This window comes from Eleutherodactylus coqui, chromosome 2 (genome assembly GCF_035609145.1).
Source record: "Eleutherodactylus coqui strain aEleCoq1 chromosome 2, aEleCoq1.hap1, whole genome shotgun sequence".
Lineage (NCBI taxonomy): Eukaryota > Metazoa > Chordata > Amphibia > Anura > Eleutherodactylidae > Eleutherodactylus > Eleutherodactylus coqui.
The window spans coordinates 36007516-36023325 of record NC_089838.1 but is presented as its reverse complement, the minus strand read 5'-3'; the positions used below and the strand labels follow the sequence as shown (position 1 = coordinate 36023325).

Sequence of the window (15810 nt, the reverse complement as noted above, 5' to 3'; positions counted from 1 at the left end):
CTTTCCCTGCAGTATCAATGGAGGGTGCAATGCTCTGCAGAGGCGATTTTGAGAAGCCCAAAAAAAATGCAGCACAGCTAACAGCAGCCTGGACAGTACTGCACATGGATAAATATGGCCCTAGAAAGGACCGTTGAGGTTCTTGAAGGCTACACTCACTCCTAACACTCTCCCTGCCTATGCAGCACTTCTGTCCCTAATGCCAGGTGCAACGGTCTGCAGAGGCGATTTTGAGAAAAAAAAAAATCCCACTGCTAACAGCAGCCAACACACAGCTATCAGTGGCCCTAATAAGGACCTTTGGGGGGTCTTGAAGCCTACACTAACTACCAATTCTTTCCCTACAGCAGCTCCGGTATAAACAGCACTGTCCCTCATCTAACTCACACCGCATCTGAGGCGAGCCGCGGGAGGGGCCGACTTTTATATTAGGCGAACACCTGATCTCGCCAGCCACTCACAGCAGGGGGGTGGTATAGGGCTTAAACGTTGCAGGGGGAAGTTGTAATGCCTTCCCTGTCTTTCAATTGGCCAGAAAAGCGCGCTAACGTCTCAGGGAAGGAAGTGAAAGTAACCAGAACACCGCATGGTGTTCGTTACGAATAACGAACATCCCGAACACCCTAATATTCGCACGAATATCAAGCTCGGACGAACGCGTTCGCTCATCTCTAGTAGGGACCCATTCCGGACACAAACAATAAGTATAAAAATGGGAGAATGAGACAAAAAATAGGGGTAGTAGTCCTTGCTCCTGTAGTGCTGTGTGTTACCTCAGTGCAGTATATCGATGATGGGAAAAGACTCCAGGAAGCAGACTTTAGATGATGAAAATAATTTAACTCTTTATTGCAGGGAGAGAGAGTATTTGATGTTTCAGTTATATGGCATTCAATTGAGGTAGACAATGAATTTAAGATTACATTTACAGACCTTGAGAGATTCAGCACACACTTCTAGGCTTTGATTACTTTTGGACCTTGTTCTCCTCAGGAGATTATTACAGGACATTACATTTGTAAACTTCCAGATTTTCTCCCTGGCTTTGACTATTGCGTTGTCACACTGATTCCTGACTCGATCTTCTGCCTCTCTCTGTCTTCTCGTTTTTCTCTCTACTTCTCTCTCCTCTGTTAACTCTCCATCAAAACTTGGTTGTGTACTCACACTTAGATGTTGCTTCCCACCGTACTGGCTTCTCTGTGATGACTCTTAGAGGCATTCTCTTTCTCCCCAGTCTGTTTGAGACTCTGTTGAGCTGGCTAGACTACTAAAAATGGACTGACTATCCCCACCCACTCTCTACCTTTTATATCTTTATTCCAATGAATCCTAAACTAGGGGAAAAAGGACTATCCAATCCCAGGCTAGCTAAGGGTAACTGATGAGTGTGAGAGCAGGTTATGGTGCATTCTGCACAGTTATACAGTGCTACATAGTAGGAACACCAACAGTTAACCCATTATTGACTATTTAAAGCCATATAAACACATAATTTAACATAATTACAGATATCTACACATACATTTACATAGTAGCTGCAGCAGTGCTGTGGGACCCCAATTCTGGGCTACTACATTGGCATTTCTCCTGCAGTGGCTGAGTAACTGCCAGGAAATAAAAGGATGGCAGAAGGTCCAGCAGGCACATTGATGGGTTGTGCTATGAGCACAACTCACCCTGGTGAGAACCTCTTTGCTTGATTGCTGTTTTTTTTATTAAGCACCCTACACATGGAGCTTTTTATCTCATTTTTAGGCTGCATGGTAAATGTTAGGCTGGCCATGGCTTCCCTTGGCAAAATCAACTGTATTTGGAGAGTTAGACTTATAGCGATCATCTGATCTCCTCTGAACCCCCATTCTCAAAGGGTTGTGCATCTTGACACAACCCTTTTTATAACAATTTTCTAAAAATTAAAAAGGGACTGGAGTGGTGGGGGCATGTGACACATGCATATTGCTTGATTTATTATTTTCTAAGCTACCCTACAGGAAGCTGTTGGCTTCCAGCTTTGCAATACTTTTCAACTTTATCTGGGTCCTGAGGACGCAAATGCAATTGAAAGTGGTGCCACTGGCAGGGCTTAGGGTGTAGAAGCTCTGTTTGCCATATAGTTAAAGAAGCCCTGTGGAGGTCCTGCTCTCAATCTAGAAAGCCAGTAAACTTTGTAGCCATCATTATACACACAGGGCATATCAGTAAGGTTTTTTAGACTATTAGTGAATCAACCCATAATAAATAGACCTAATGGCAAGTGGTTCGGCTTCATTTTCTGCTTTACGTAGGGTTGTCTTTTTCTGGGCGTTGGGGGCCAGTTAAAGTGTCAGCATCCCTATAGAAATTCAATGGGTTAGTCAGATTAATGTGTCAATAATTACTAGAGATGAGCGAGCATACTCGCTTAGGACAATTGCTCGATTGAGCATTGTCCTTAGCCAGTATCTCCCTGCTCGGGAGCAAAGGTACGGCTGCCGGCGCGGGTGACAGGTGAGTTACGGCCATGAGCAGGGGGAAGCGGGGGGGGGGGGGGTAGAGAGAGAGATCTCCCCTCCGTTCCTCCCCGCTCTCCCCTGCCGCTCCCCCCTGCCGGCAGCCGAATCTTTGCTCCCGAGCGGGCAGGTACCCGCTAAGGGCAAGACTCGATCGAGCAATTGCCCTTAGCGAGTATGCTCGCTTATCTCTAATTATTACTAGAGATGAGCGAACGTACTCGTCCGAGCTTGATATTCGTGCGAATATTAGGGTGTTCGGGATGCTCGTTACTCGTAACGAGCACCACGCGGTGTTCTGGTTACTTTCAGTTTCCTCTCTGAGACGTTAGCGCGCTTTTCTGGCCAATTGAAAGACAGGGAAGGCATTACAACTTCCCCCTTTGACGTTCAAGCCCTATACCACCCCCCTGCAGTGAGTGGCTGGGGAGATCTGATGTCACCCGAGTATAAAAATCTGCCCCTCCCGCGGCTCGCCACACATGCCTTGTGGCTTAGCTGAGGGACAGTACTATCGTGCTGGTGCTGCTGTAGGGAGAGCGTTAGGAGTCAGTGTAGGCTTCAAGAACCCCAAAGGTCCTTCTTTGGGCCACATCTACCTGTGTGCAGGCTGCTGCTAGCAGTGTTTTTTTTTTTTTTTTTCTCAAAATCGGCAGTGCAGAGCATTGCACCCGGCATTAGGGACAGAAGTGGTGCATAGGCAGGGAGAGTGTTAGGAGTGAGTGTAGCCTTCAAGAATCTCAACGGTCCTTTCTAGGGCCATATTTATCCGTGTGCAGTACTGTGCTGGCTGCTGTTAGCTGTGCTGCATATTTTTTTTTCTTCTAAAAATCGTCTGTGCAGAGCATTGCACCCTCCATTGATACTACAGGGACAGAATTGTGTAGGCAGGGCCACAACACAGTTATTGTTCATTGAATATACGCAGTGGGTCCTTCCCTTTGCAAAAAAGGAAAAGAAATTATATTTGGCCAGCCTGTGTCAGTCCTAAGGTCTCCGTGTACGTGTGTGCTGCGTGGACAACGTACAAAAATCAGACGCAACCAGCTACGGTTTACTGCAGGCTTGCGCCATTGTCTTTCCTGACTGGCAAATACCTGCTCTGCTAGAGTTAATAACTCTGCTACACTAAAGTTGTGTGTCACTTTTTCAGGGCCACACTACAGTTCTAAAAGTTATTGTTCATTGAATATACGCAGTGACTCCTTCCCTTTGCAAAAAAGGAAAAGAAATTATATTTGGCCTGCCTGTGTCAGTTCTAAGGTCTCCGTGTACGTGTGTGCTGCGTGGACAACGTACAAAAATCAGACGCAACCAGCTACGGTTTACTGCAGGCTTGCGCCATTGTCTTTCCTGACTGGCAAATACCTGCTCTGCTAGAGTTAATAACTCTGCTACACTAAAGTTGTGTGACACTTTTTCAGGGCCACACCACAGTTATTAAACGTATTGTTCATTGAATATACGCAGTGGGGCCTTCCCTTTGCAAAAAAGCGAAAAACTTATATTTGGCCTGCAGGCTTGCGCCAATTTATTTCCTGCCTGGGAAATCAAATCACTGGTAATACAGCATGCTGAGGGGTAGGGGTAGGCCTAGAGGACGTGGACGCGGCCGAGGACGCGGAGGGCCAAGTGAGGGTGTGGGCACAGGCCGAGCCAGTGCGGTGGCCAGGGGTAGAGGCAGGGCCAGACCGAATAATCCACCAACTGTTTCCCAAAGCGCCCCCTCGCGCCATGCCACCCTGCACAGGTCAAGGTGCTCTACGGTGTGGCAGTTTTTCACAGAGACGCCTGACGACCGACGAACAGTGGTGTGCAACCTTTGTCGCGCCAAGATCAGCTGGGGAGGCACCACCAACAGCATGCGCAGGCATATGATGGCCAAGCACCCCACAAGGTGGGACGATGCCCGTTCACCGCCTCCGGTTTGCACCACTGCCTCTCCCCCTGTGCCCCAACCTGCCACTGAGATCCAACCCCCCTCTGAGGACACAGGCACTACCGTCTCCTGGCCTGCACCCACACCCTCACCTCCGCTGTCCTCGGCCCCATCCAGCAATGTCTCTCAGCGCAGCGTCCAGACGTCGCTAGTGCCACAGTTTGAGCGCAAGCGCAAGTACGACGCCACGCACCCGCACGCTCAAGCGTTAAACGTGCACATTGCAAAATTGATCAGCCTAGAGATGCTGCCGTATAGGGTTGTGGAAACGGAGGCTTTCAAAAAGCATGATGGCGGCGGCGGCCCCGCGCTACTCGGTTCCCAGTCGCCACTACTTTTCCCGATGTGCCGTCCCAGCCCTGCACGACCACGTCTCCCGCAACATTGTACGCGCCCTCACCAACGCGGTTACTCCCAGGGTCCACTTAACAACGGACACGTGGACAAGCACAGGCGGGCAGGGCCACTATATCTCCCTGACGGCACATTGGGTGAATTTAGTGGAGGCTGGGACAGAGTCAGAGCCTGGGACCGCTCACGTCCTACCCACCCCCAGAATTGCGGGCCACAGCTCGGTGGTGGTATCTGCGGCGGTGTATGCTTCCTCCACTAAAGCACCTTCCTCCTCCTCCTCCTCCTCCTCCAACGCAACCTCTGTCTCGCAATCAAGATGTGTCAGCAGCACGTCGCCAGCAGTCGGTGTCACGCGGCGTGGCAGCACAGCGGTGGGCAAGCGTCAGCAGGCCGTGCTGAAACTACTCAGCTTAGGAGAGAAGAGGCACACGGCCCACGAACTGCTGCAGGGTCTGACAGAGCAGACCGACCACTGGCTTGCGCCGCTGAGCCTCCAACCGGGCATGGTCGTGTGTGACAACGGCCGTAAGCTGGTGGCGGCTCTGCAGCTCGGCAGCCTCACGCACGTGCCATGCCAGGCCCATGTGTTTAATTTGGTGGTTCAGCGCTTTCTGAAAAGCTACTCCCACTTGTCATACCTGCTCGGAAAGGTGCGCCAGCTCTGCGCACATTTCCGCAAATCCCACACGCACGCTGCCACCCTGCGGACACTGCAACATAGGTTTAATCTGCCAGTGCACAGACTGCTGTGCGACGTGCCCACACAGTGGAACTCTACGCTCCACATGTTGGCCAGACTCTATGAGCAGCGTAGAGCTATAGTGGAATACCAACTCCAACTTGCGCGGCGCAGTGGGAGTCAGCCTCCTCAATTATTTACAGAAGAGTGGCCCTGGTTGGCAGCCATCTGCCAGGTCCTTGGAAAATTTGAGGAGTCTACCCAGGTGGTGAGCGGCGATGCTGCAATCATTAGCGTCACCATTCCTCTGCTATGCATCTTGAGAAGTTCCCTGCAAAGCATAAAGGCAGACGCTTTGCGCTCGGAAACAGAGCCGGGGGAAGACAGTATGTCGCTGGATAGTCAGAGCACCCGCCTGTCTATATCTCAGCGCGTTGAGGAGGAGGAGGAGCATGAGGAGGATGAGGAGGAGGGGGAAGAGACAGCTTAGCCCACTGGTGAGGGTACACATGCTGCTGGGCTGTCATCCTTTCAGCATGTATGGCCTGAGGAGGAGGAAGAGGAGGAGGAGGAGGATCCTGAAAGTGATCTTCCTAGTGAGGACAGCCATGTGTTGCGTACAGGTACCCTGGCACACATGGCTGACTTCATGTTAGGATGCCTTTCTCGTGGCCCTCGCGTTACACGCATTCTGGCCACTACGGATTACTGGGTGTACACACTGCTCGACCCACGGTATAAGGAGAGCCTTTGTACTCTCATTCCCGAAGAGGAAAGGGGTTCGAGAATGATGCTATACCACAGGGCGCTGGTGGACAAACTGATGGTAAACTTCCCATCCGACAGCGCTAGTGGCAGAAGGCGCAGTTCCGAGGGCCAGGTAGCAGGGGAGGTGCAGAGATCAGGCAGCATGTACAGCGCAGGCAGGGGAACATTCTCCAAGGCCTTTGCCAGCTTTATGGCTCCCCAGCAAGACTGTGTCACCGCTCCCCAGTCAAGGCTGAGTCGGCGGGAGCACTGTAAAAGGATGGTGAGGGAGTACGTAGCCGATCGCACGACCGTCCTCCGTGACGCCTCTGCCCCCTACAACTACTGGGTGGCGAAGCTGGACACGTGGCCTGAACTCGCGCTGTATGCCCTGGAGGTGCTTGCTTGTCCTGCGGCTAGCGTCTTGTCAGAGACTGTGTTTAGTGTGGCTGGGGGAATCATCACGGATAAGCGTACCCACCTGTCAACCGACAGTGCCGACAGGCTTACACTCATCAAGATGAACAAAGCCTGGATTTCCCCAGACTTCTGTTCTCCACCAGCGGACAGCAGCGATACGTAAGCAATACGTAGGCTGCACCCGCGGATGGAAGCTACGTTCTCTCTCACCATCCAAAACGGGGACATTTCTGCTTCATCAATCTGTGTCTAATATTCCTCCTCCTCCTCCTGCTCCTCCTCCTGAAACCTCACGTAATCACGCTGAACGGGCAATTTTTCTTAGGGCCACAAGGCTCACTCATATAATTTTTCTAAACAATTTTTATATGTTTCAATGCTCTTAAAAGCGTTGAAACTTTAACTTGAACCAATTTTTCGTTAAACTGGGCTGCCTCCAGGCCTAGTTACCACTTAAGCCACATTAACCAAAGCGATTAATGGGTTTCACCTGCCCTCTTGGTTGGCCATGGCCAATTTTTTGGATGTACATTAGTACTGTTGATACAGCAATTTTTGTGGGTCCTCGCCTACAGTGTAATCAAATGAATTTTTAGCCCACCTGCATTACAGCTGACGTTACATCCGCTGTGTTGGGCAATGCAATGGGATATTTTTGTGTATCGCCGGTGGGTTCCAGGAAGCCACCCATGCTGTAGGTGCACACGGAGTTTAACCTACATCTGTCCACTTGTAAAGAACCCCAGTCTGACTGGGGCATGCAGTGTGGGCCGAAGCCCACCTGCATTAAGCACGACATTACTACCTCAGCTGTGTTGGGCAATGCAATGGGATATTTCTATGTACTGCCGGTGGCTTCCTGGCACCCACCCCTGCTGTGGGTCCACAGGGAATTATAAATGCATCTGTTTCCACTTGAAAAGAACCCCAGTCTGACTGGGGCATGCAGTGTGGGCCGAAGCCCACCTGCATTAAGCACGACATTACTACCTCAGCTGTGTTGGGCAATGCAATGGGATATTTCTATGTACCGCCGGTGGCTTCCTGGCACCCACCCCTGCTGTGGGTCCACAGGGAATTATAAATGCATCTGTGTCCACTTGTAAAGAACCCCAGTCTGACTGGGGCATGCAGTGTGGGCCGAAGCCCACCTGCATTAAGCACAACATTACTACCTCAGCTGTGTTGGGCACTGCAATGGGATACTTTTATGTACCGCCGGTGGGTTCCAGGAAGCCACCCATGCTTTCGGTCGACAGGGACGTCACAATAGGGAGTTGTACCTGCCTGTGTCTATGAATGAAAAAGCCCGGTCTGACTGGGGTATGCAGAGACACCTTGACAGAATGAATAGTGTGTGACACATAGGTTCCCCATTGCTATGCCCACGTGTGCAGCTCCTGATGGCGGTGGCACAGGATTATATTTCTCATTGCTTCTGTACAGCATTGTGGGCTATCGCCCCGCCCCTTTTAAAGAGGGTCGCTGCCTAGCCATGCCAACCTCTGCAGTGTGTGCCTGCGGTTCCTCCTCATGGCAGATGCACTTCTAAATAGACATGAGGGTGGTGAGGCATTAGGGCAGCTGAAGGCTGCGCAGGGACACTTTGGTGTGCGCTGTGGGGGGGAGGGGGGGCGGTTGGGCAGCATGTAACCCAGGAGAAGTGGCAGTGGAGTGTCATGCAGGCAGTGATTGTGCTTTGTTGGAGGTAGTGTGGTGCTTAGCTAAGGTATGCCATGCTAATGAGGGCTTTTCAGAAGTAAAAGTTTTTGGGAGGGGGGGGCCCCACTCTTGCCGCTATTGTGGCTTAATAGTGGGACCTGTGAACTTGAGATGCAGCCCAACATGTAGCCCCTCGCCTGCCCTATCCGTTGCTGTGTCGTTCCCATCACTTTCTTGAATTGCCCAGATTTTCACACCAGGAAACCTTAGCGAGCATCGGCGAAATACAAAAATGCTCGGGTCGCCCATTGACTTCAATGGGGTTCGTTACTCGAAACGAACCCTCGAGCATCGCGAAAAGTTCGTCCCGAATAACGAGCACCCGAGCATTTTGGTGCTCGCTCATCTCTAATTATTACCTTTTCTCCAATTTGATTAAAAGCTGGAATTTCTCATGAGACAATTCAACACAATATAACAACATGCAAACTAAACCCTTGAATTCTACATCACAACCACTGGACGGTCACAATGAACACCTCGTGACAAAATATCACAAAATCATGTTCTTTTTAAAAAGTTGGTCCTCTCGCGCCGCACATCTTAGGACATGGCCAGCCAAGAAGGAAAGTAAAGAAGGACGCATCTGTATAGAAGAGGATTGCAAATATTTCACAATGAAATGTCTCTTTAATCTTATATGATTTGTTGCCTATTTACAATTCATAAACAAATCAATGAAACATTTCTGTGAAAGTGGATTGTTGAACCCTCTCCTGTTACAACTATACAAGAGTTGCCAAGTGTTTTGCAAAGTCCTTTTTATCTCAGTCAAGTGAATGATGTTGGTGGACATTGCATATAAAGAGTCTTCTTCAGGGTCCTTTTGATGCTTTTGAAAAGAGATGCTCTACAAGTGGCGGTTAATGCAACCAAAGAATGCTTCGCGAGTGCTCCTAATTTTGACTTGTGCGTTAGTCAAGTGTTTTGCTGTCCCCTACAGAGCAGTTTGTGATGTATTTCTCCAGTATTATTGATAGGAAATAGGTCAAGTGATAAGCTCTTATTCTTGGAGTACAGGAGATAATTGGTAAGTGATAGAATGGAGAACAAATATGAAGATGAATAGCTGTTTATTGGAGTAGGATTTTATTTTGATAACGCACGAACACTTACATAAAACATAATTTGTATCATAACATATTTTACTGATTACAGACCATTATTAAGATCCTAGAAATTTTTTGAACACCGTATCCTGGATTCTGTTTGCATGGACAGATGTGATGAGTTTATATCACCTATCACTAATCATTAGTGCAGTAGTGTGCCAGTGCAGTCATGGTGGTGATTGCCAAATCTGTACAGTAGAGGTCCATAGACTTCTATGGGTACTGTATTCTATCCAGGGGCTGTAGGGGATGCGGTTGCACCCGGGCCAGGACCCTTAGGGGGCTCTTAAGGCCTAACTTCTCAATATAGGAAGCCTAGTACTACGAATAAAGCATTATAATTGGGGGCCCTGTTAGAGATTTTGCGTTGGGACCCCTAATCTTCAAGTTACGCCTCTGGGTATGGGTATAGATGGAAGGGGGGGCTCCAGCTGAACTTTTGCACCCGGGCCCCTGATCCTTTAATTACATCCCTAATTTCTATCCATGTGCATGAGGTCTCAGAACAATATGGTCTACATGCACTGAATGACCATTTTTTTAGAGACACCGGCTTTTTCATGATTGGACCTTTCCTGTCTGAAAATTAGACACGTGACCCCGTAGTGCAACATAAAATCAAGTGAGCAAGTTTTCTGTCGATCAGTTTCAGTATGAATCCATAATAGGCCTTATTCACACGAGCGTTTTTACGTGGCTAATTGAGCAGCCAGTGAAGACAGGACATCGGCGGCCAAATACGCCAGCCGATGCTTTGACATGGTCGGAAAAGATAGATCTAGCCCTATCTTTTAGCCGCAATCAGCTAGCAGCTCCAATAGCTTCTATGGGAGCTGTTGGCAAAGGGAAGGGAGTTTAGCAGCGGCTAGTGCTGCTAAATTATGTCAGCTGACTCTATTGAGCTAGTAGAAGGATTTTTGAAGATTTCCGAAGGAATTCCAGGCTGTGGCGCATCGGGCCGTGTGGATGGGCGAGAAAACGTGACATTTAGCCACGACTTGGTCATGGCTTTTTTTTTTGTTCAGGCAATATTTGGCCACGATGCACCTGGCCCGAAGAACGCAACGCTCATGTGAAAGAGGTCTTAGAATGAGAAAATCCACCGATCAGAGTGGCGTCCAATGGGCACCGGAGGTTTTCTCATACAACAGTGTTGAGGGTATACTGAGAATGGTGTGATCAAGCAAAAACATCTGGGGAACGGGGATCCTGTGGACATAAGCAGCTTGTCGATGAAAGGGGTCAAAGGAGGATCTTCCTAGCAAAGATGGGCTATAACAGCAACAACCAGTTTGAGTGCAATTAATATGAGAAATAGAAAAGTGGGACTACAGTGGGAAAAAGTGCAAAAATCGCATCACTGCGCAGTGGAAAAACTTTACCTGGCCAGATTAATCCAGATTTCTGTTGGACCATGCTGATGAAGGGTCCGAATTTGGTGCAAGCAGCATGAAGTGATGAACCCTTCCTGTCAGGTGTCCATAGTTCAGGCTAATGGTGTGGGAATTTTTTTTTGGCACACCCTTGGTCCTTAGATACCGGTTGACAGACACCACAGATATCAGAGGCCAAAGGACGTCCAACACACTACTGGATGGGTGTCTCAAATAAACTCACCATTCAGTATAGCAAGTAGACATCTTACAGGGGTTAAGAGAAGTTGGGGGACATCAAGATAAACTTTTGCAGCTGGGCCCACGAGCCTTTAGCTTCGCCCCTGCTTACACATGTACATGTGTGCATAGTTTTATACTATGACTATTCAAATTCAGTAAAGATCTCGGGATTTACACATTTTTGTGAACCTACTTCAATCCCTCAAGCAGACATAACATTTCTGACTCCTGGTTCATGACATATAGCATAAATGCAATAGAAAATGTATTAATAAATTAAGACAGGAAAAAATCCATGTCTGGCTATTAAGCCTGCTTTAGCGTTGTGTTCTGGACAAAGGGTTAATTAGCCCTGCCAATGTTACCTTAGCCGCCTAGCAATTAAAATCCAGTCAGTGAGTGCGGCGCTGGGCTTCTGAGTGGTTAACCAGACACAGGACATCAAAATAATACTGACCGTAATATTTATCACTTTAGAAAATGCCAACGGATCAATATTTCATGCAGCAGAGGAAGAAGGTTCTTATCCTTCTCCTGCTCTCATGTCTTTCTCTTTCTTCATCTATTAGTTAAACAAAATTGGATAACATTTTTTTTTCCTTCTGTCACGTCTGGCTTATCAAAATTCTCTGGCCTTTGTCTTGCTTAATTACAATTATTCATTGAAAGAATAAAGCCAAGAGTAACACAAAACTTCTGGACACAGCGTCAGTAGATAAATTAAAATGGGTGTCAGAGATTAGAAAAAAGGATCTGTTGTCTTTCCAGAAATAGCGCCTCTTCTGCCATGGGCTGTTTCTGGTATTGTAACTCACCTTGCAGCATCTGAGGAGCGGACCCCAGCATAGCAGACAGCTGGGTTTAGATGTGGGCTTTGTCATGGTGGCCCTACCGTCTCCCACCCGGAGGGTAACCAGGGACCGAGAGCAGGCTATTAAATAGGTGAACCTACTTGTGGTTTACCTTAGTCTGTGTGTCACAGGTGACGCCACTGTTCCTTCCTCCGCGGTGAATTCTATACCCTCTTATACTTACCTTGCAATGCATCCTGTGGACTACTTGGCACATGCATAGAATGAAAGGACTAATCCTATGTGCACTCCATGTGGAACTAACAGACTCCCTTTAAAGAAGTGTCTTATTAGGACTAGTAGGAGAACCCATTTCAAGGTACAATGAGTGGACAAAAATATGGAAACACCATACAAAATGCATGAGATTTTAATCCCTATCACTGAGTTGCCGTTTTGACCCCTACTTGGCTGACAGCTTTCGCGACAAATTTGTGTTTACTTCACCTCTTGCCCTGCTCTGGGTGGTTTTGGGAGCCAGCTGGTAACAGCAGCTGAGTGGCTTAAACCCCTGGCCAATGTTACCTCCACTTAAAATCCTATGTAACTTAAGTAGGATTTATAATCCTAAGTAACTTAAGGCCTAATGCCCACAGCTGGCTCGTAATCCCTCTGGAAGATTCTCGCAGCGGGATGCGACACGTGCCTTCAGCTAATACTAACCCGTCCGGCATTTTCTTCCTCCGCTCTGCGATGTGCTGGCGAGCCTACGCGAGGCCCACACAGAAAGAGGACATTCCTGCTTTTTTTTAAAACTTGCCCACAATAGCGCAGAGTTTGACTAGTCAAGAAAAAAAACACCGGTTCATGCACTTATATGTTCCATAGGGGCAAGTGTATTTGCGCATGTGCCCATCTGTTTAAGCCCTTAGTGTGGCTTTACATGGGTCAACTATCATCTGATTAGTGTTGCGGTGGTTCTGGGATTGCTGCCGGACTGATGGTCTGGTGCAGGTTGTTCTCCATCTTCTGGCTCTGGTGTGTGTGGTATTAGGTGAGACATGCTTAGCCGCGCCTGTGGGTAAATGTCAGGGCTATTTAGTCTGGCTGATGCTGGACTGAATTGAGCCTGCAGTTTAGCTCTGACTGTGGTCTCAGTCAGAGCTTGTTCTTGGACCTATCATTTTCAAATGCATCTCAAAGCTTAATGCCCATTTAGACACAACGATTATTGCTCTAAATTTGCTCAAAAGCCGTCTTTTGAGCGATAATCGTTGTGTCTTGCAATTTTTGTTCTCCCGTCGCTCATCATTGTCTTTCACCGTGCTGAAAGACGACAATGAGCCTTATCAGGGATTCACAGCAGGATACAGCTGATACTATTGTTTCAGCTGTATCCCGCTCCCTGATAACGGGTTGGGTATGAAGAACAGAGCGGTCCAGCTCTGTTCTCCATACCTGGCATGGAGCGCTCGGCTGTATAACAGCCGGGCGCTCTGCGCAGAAAACATCTGGATGCAGAAGACAAGCGGGGACAACCCACTTGTATTTTGCATCCTCCGCTGCAAGCACTCGGCTGTATGACAGCCGGGCACTCCTAGCGGGGAACAGCTGTATGCAGAAGACAAGCGGGGACACCCTGCTTGTCTTCTGCATCCTCCGCTCTGAGCGCTCGACTGTTATACAACCAGCGCTTGGAGTGAGAAAACAGCTGTATGCAGAAGACAAGCGGGCACACCCCGCTTGTCTTCTGCATCCTCCGCTGGCAGCGCTAGGTGATCGCTCATCTTGAGCGATCATCTTGTGCTGTAAATGACACAATGATGATCGCTTAAAAGTCGCTTGAGCGACATCTTTTGAGCGATTATCGTTGTGTCTAAATGGGCCTTGAGTTTGTGTTTCTTTTCTATTGCGTTTCTCATGTTATTCCCCTGTGCCACGTAGAGTTAACAAAGGGCTGAGGCACAAGGTCAGGTATGTCGTTGTCAGGGCGAATTGCCTGCATTTAGGCAGGTCTCCGTCCCTGAGGTTATTTAGATAGGGAAAGAGTTCCCATGTTTTGGTTTATTATTGTTTTGAGTCAGTTTGTGTGTTTTTGTGCGGTTATGGATCCAGCATGTCCTGGGTGGACGTGACAATTAGTCCCTTGAAATAGAGAATGCAACCAACAGTTGCTCCGTGTAACTGCATCCACTCACGGGGTTATGAGCAAGAATTTGTTAAGCTCACCTAGAAATAGTCACTGGTTGATTATTGTCTGGTGCAATCAGGTAATCGTTATCTTTCAATCACTATCCAACAACTTTCCATGGAGTTGCTTGTTTCCACCTTTTTTTGAACATTTTGCCCTCCTAATAAAACGCTCATTGGTTTTTGAAAACAGATAAACACATGCAAGTGATCCTCGACTGAACAATCCCTGCTGGCCTTCACCAGAAAAATGGTGGCCAAGTAGAATGCGTCAGTTGCACCCAGATTTTTGACATCTCAATATGTTACCAGTGACTTTACATAGGACTGCAGGTAAATTACATGAGCATTACTGAGAGTATTTGTTCTTTCTTACTCATTAAGTCCCAATCTTCACATCTCCACATTTTCTATAATTTTTAAGTCTATTTTTGCAAATTTTTTCTTGCGTTTCATCTACTCTACCCTCTTTTTTTCATTCTCCCTCACTGGGTTAGGGAGAAGAGAATTAAACTAATGAGACTTGATAGTCTGGAATAACAAATCCTTTAGAGGCAAGTCGATCGGTGAGGGAAATATGTTCTTGCTTTTCAGCAGGCACAGGTTATGGTGTAATTCACATTTAATAAGAGGCCATGCCTTGCTATGTAAGTATGAAGCTGAACTAAGTCAAGGTTTCCACGGGGCTCTGGCCTAGTTAATTATTTGTGCCGGGTATGTGTGCAAGTCAAATTTAACATAATGAAATAGGTTTCTATGTTTGCAAATCTCTTACTTGTTTTAAGTAAAGTGCATTTGACCTCTCCACTTTAAGTAGAGGGAAGGAATCAATGTGATATTTCATATTTTCTTGCTTGAGAAATGAAGCTAATAAGTAGTAGGCAGGGGCGTAGCTATAGGGTGTGCAGGGGTAGCAGTTGCTGCCAGGCCCTGGCGCCTTAGGGAGCCCAAAGACCCCTCCATCACATAAGGAGACTCTGGTATTATAAACAGCACATGGTAGGTGGGGACCCTGTTATAGATTTTGCATCGGGGCTCAAGAACTTCTAGTTACGTCTTTGGTAGTAGGCCATAATACTGAGGTTCACAGATTGATAGTTTATGGGTTACAGGAAGTGTGACCACAACCATCAATGGGTTAAAAAAACAACAAAAAGTAAGCGAGACAGAACCAATACAAGTCGAGCTTTGAACAGTAGTACATCTCAGAAACGTATGAACCTACAATTTTAAACCAAAATACATTGGAGTAAGATACGCCAAATTAATAAAGATGTAGATGCCTCTTAATAAATTTGGCGCACTTTTGCTTTTCCAGAAATTAAAGTCTACAGCTGCTATGAGCAAGCGTGGATTTGCTCTATAATTTATGGTAGCTTATTGCATGAATTTTAGTAAATCTGTAGGGTTGTGGGAGGCAAGACCCCTCCTGCTAGGGCACCTTGAGGGCATAAGTTTGAAAAAAGTCACTAAATTTTAGGTAAAAGAGACATGCATCAAAATTAGTGATTTTTTTAATGTGTCAAAAATGGAAGTAAGTGTTTTGATACATTTCTCTTAATTTTGCCAAAAAAGCTGCATTCAGCCGGACATTTCCCTTGCAGCGGTCGCTACAGTGGTAATGTAGTATTACAAGACAGCCATTCTTGTAATACAAGGACAACACAAATTCGGCCACAGCACCCCTTCATTCTATCTCAAAGAGAGGGACCCAAGTAGAGGACCCTACTATAGGGTGTTCACATAGG

The 15810-nt window shown here is 47.5% G+C and overlaps 1 long non-coding RNA gene across 1 annotated transcript in view; it reads left to right on the top strand.

The window, feature by feature from the left end:
* The window catches only part of LOC136610500 (uncharacterized), a 90493-nt gene extending 76174 nt beyond the window's left edge, over positions 1 to 14319 (top strand). The window contains exon 3 of the long non-coding RNA XR_010790087.1: positions 14256 to 14319. This is a non-coding gene — a long non-coding RNA (uncharacterized lncRNA). The remainder of the gene's footprint in view (positions 1 to 14255) is intronic.
* The last annotated feature ends 1491 nt before the right edge of the window (positions 14320 to 15810 follow it).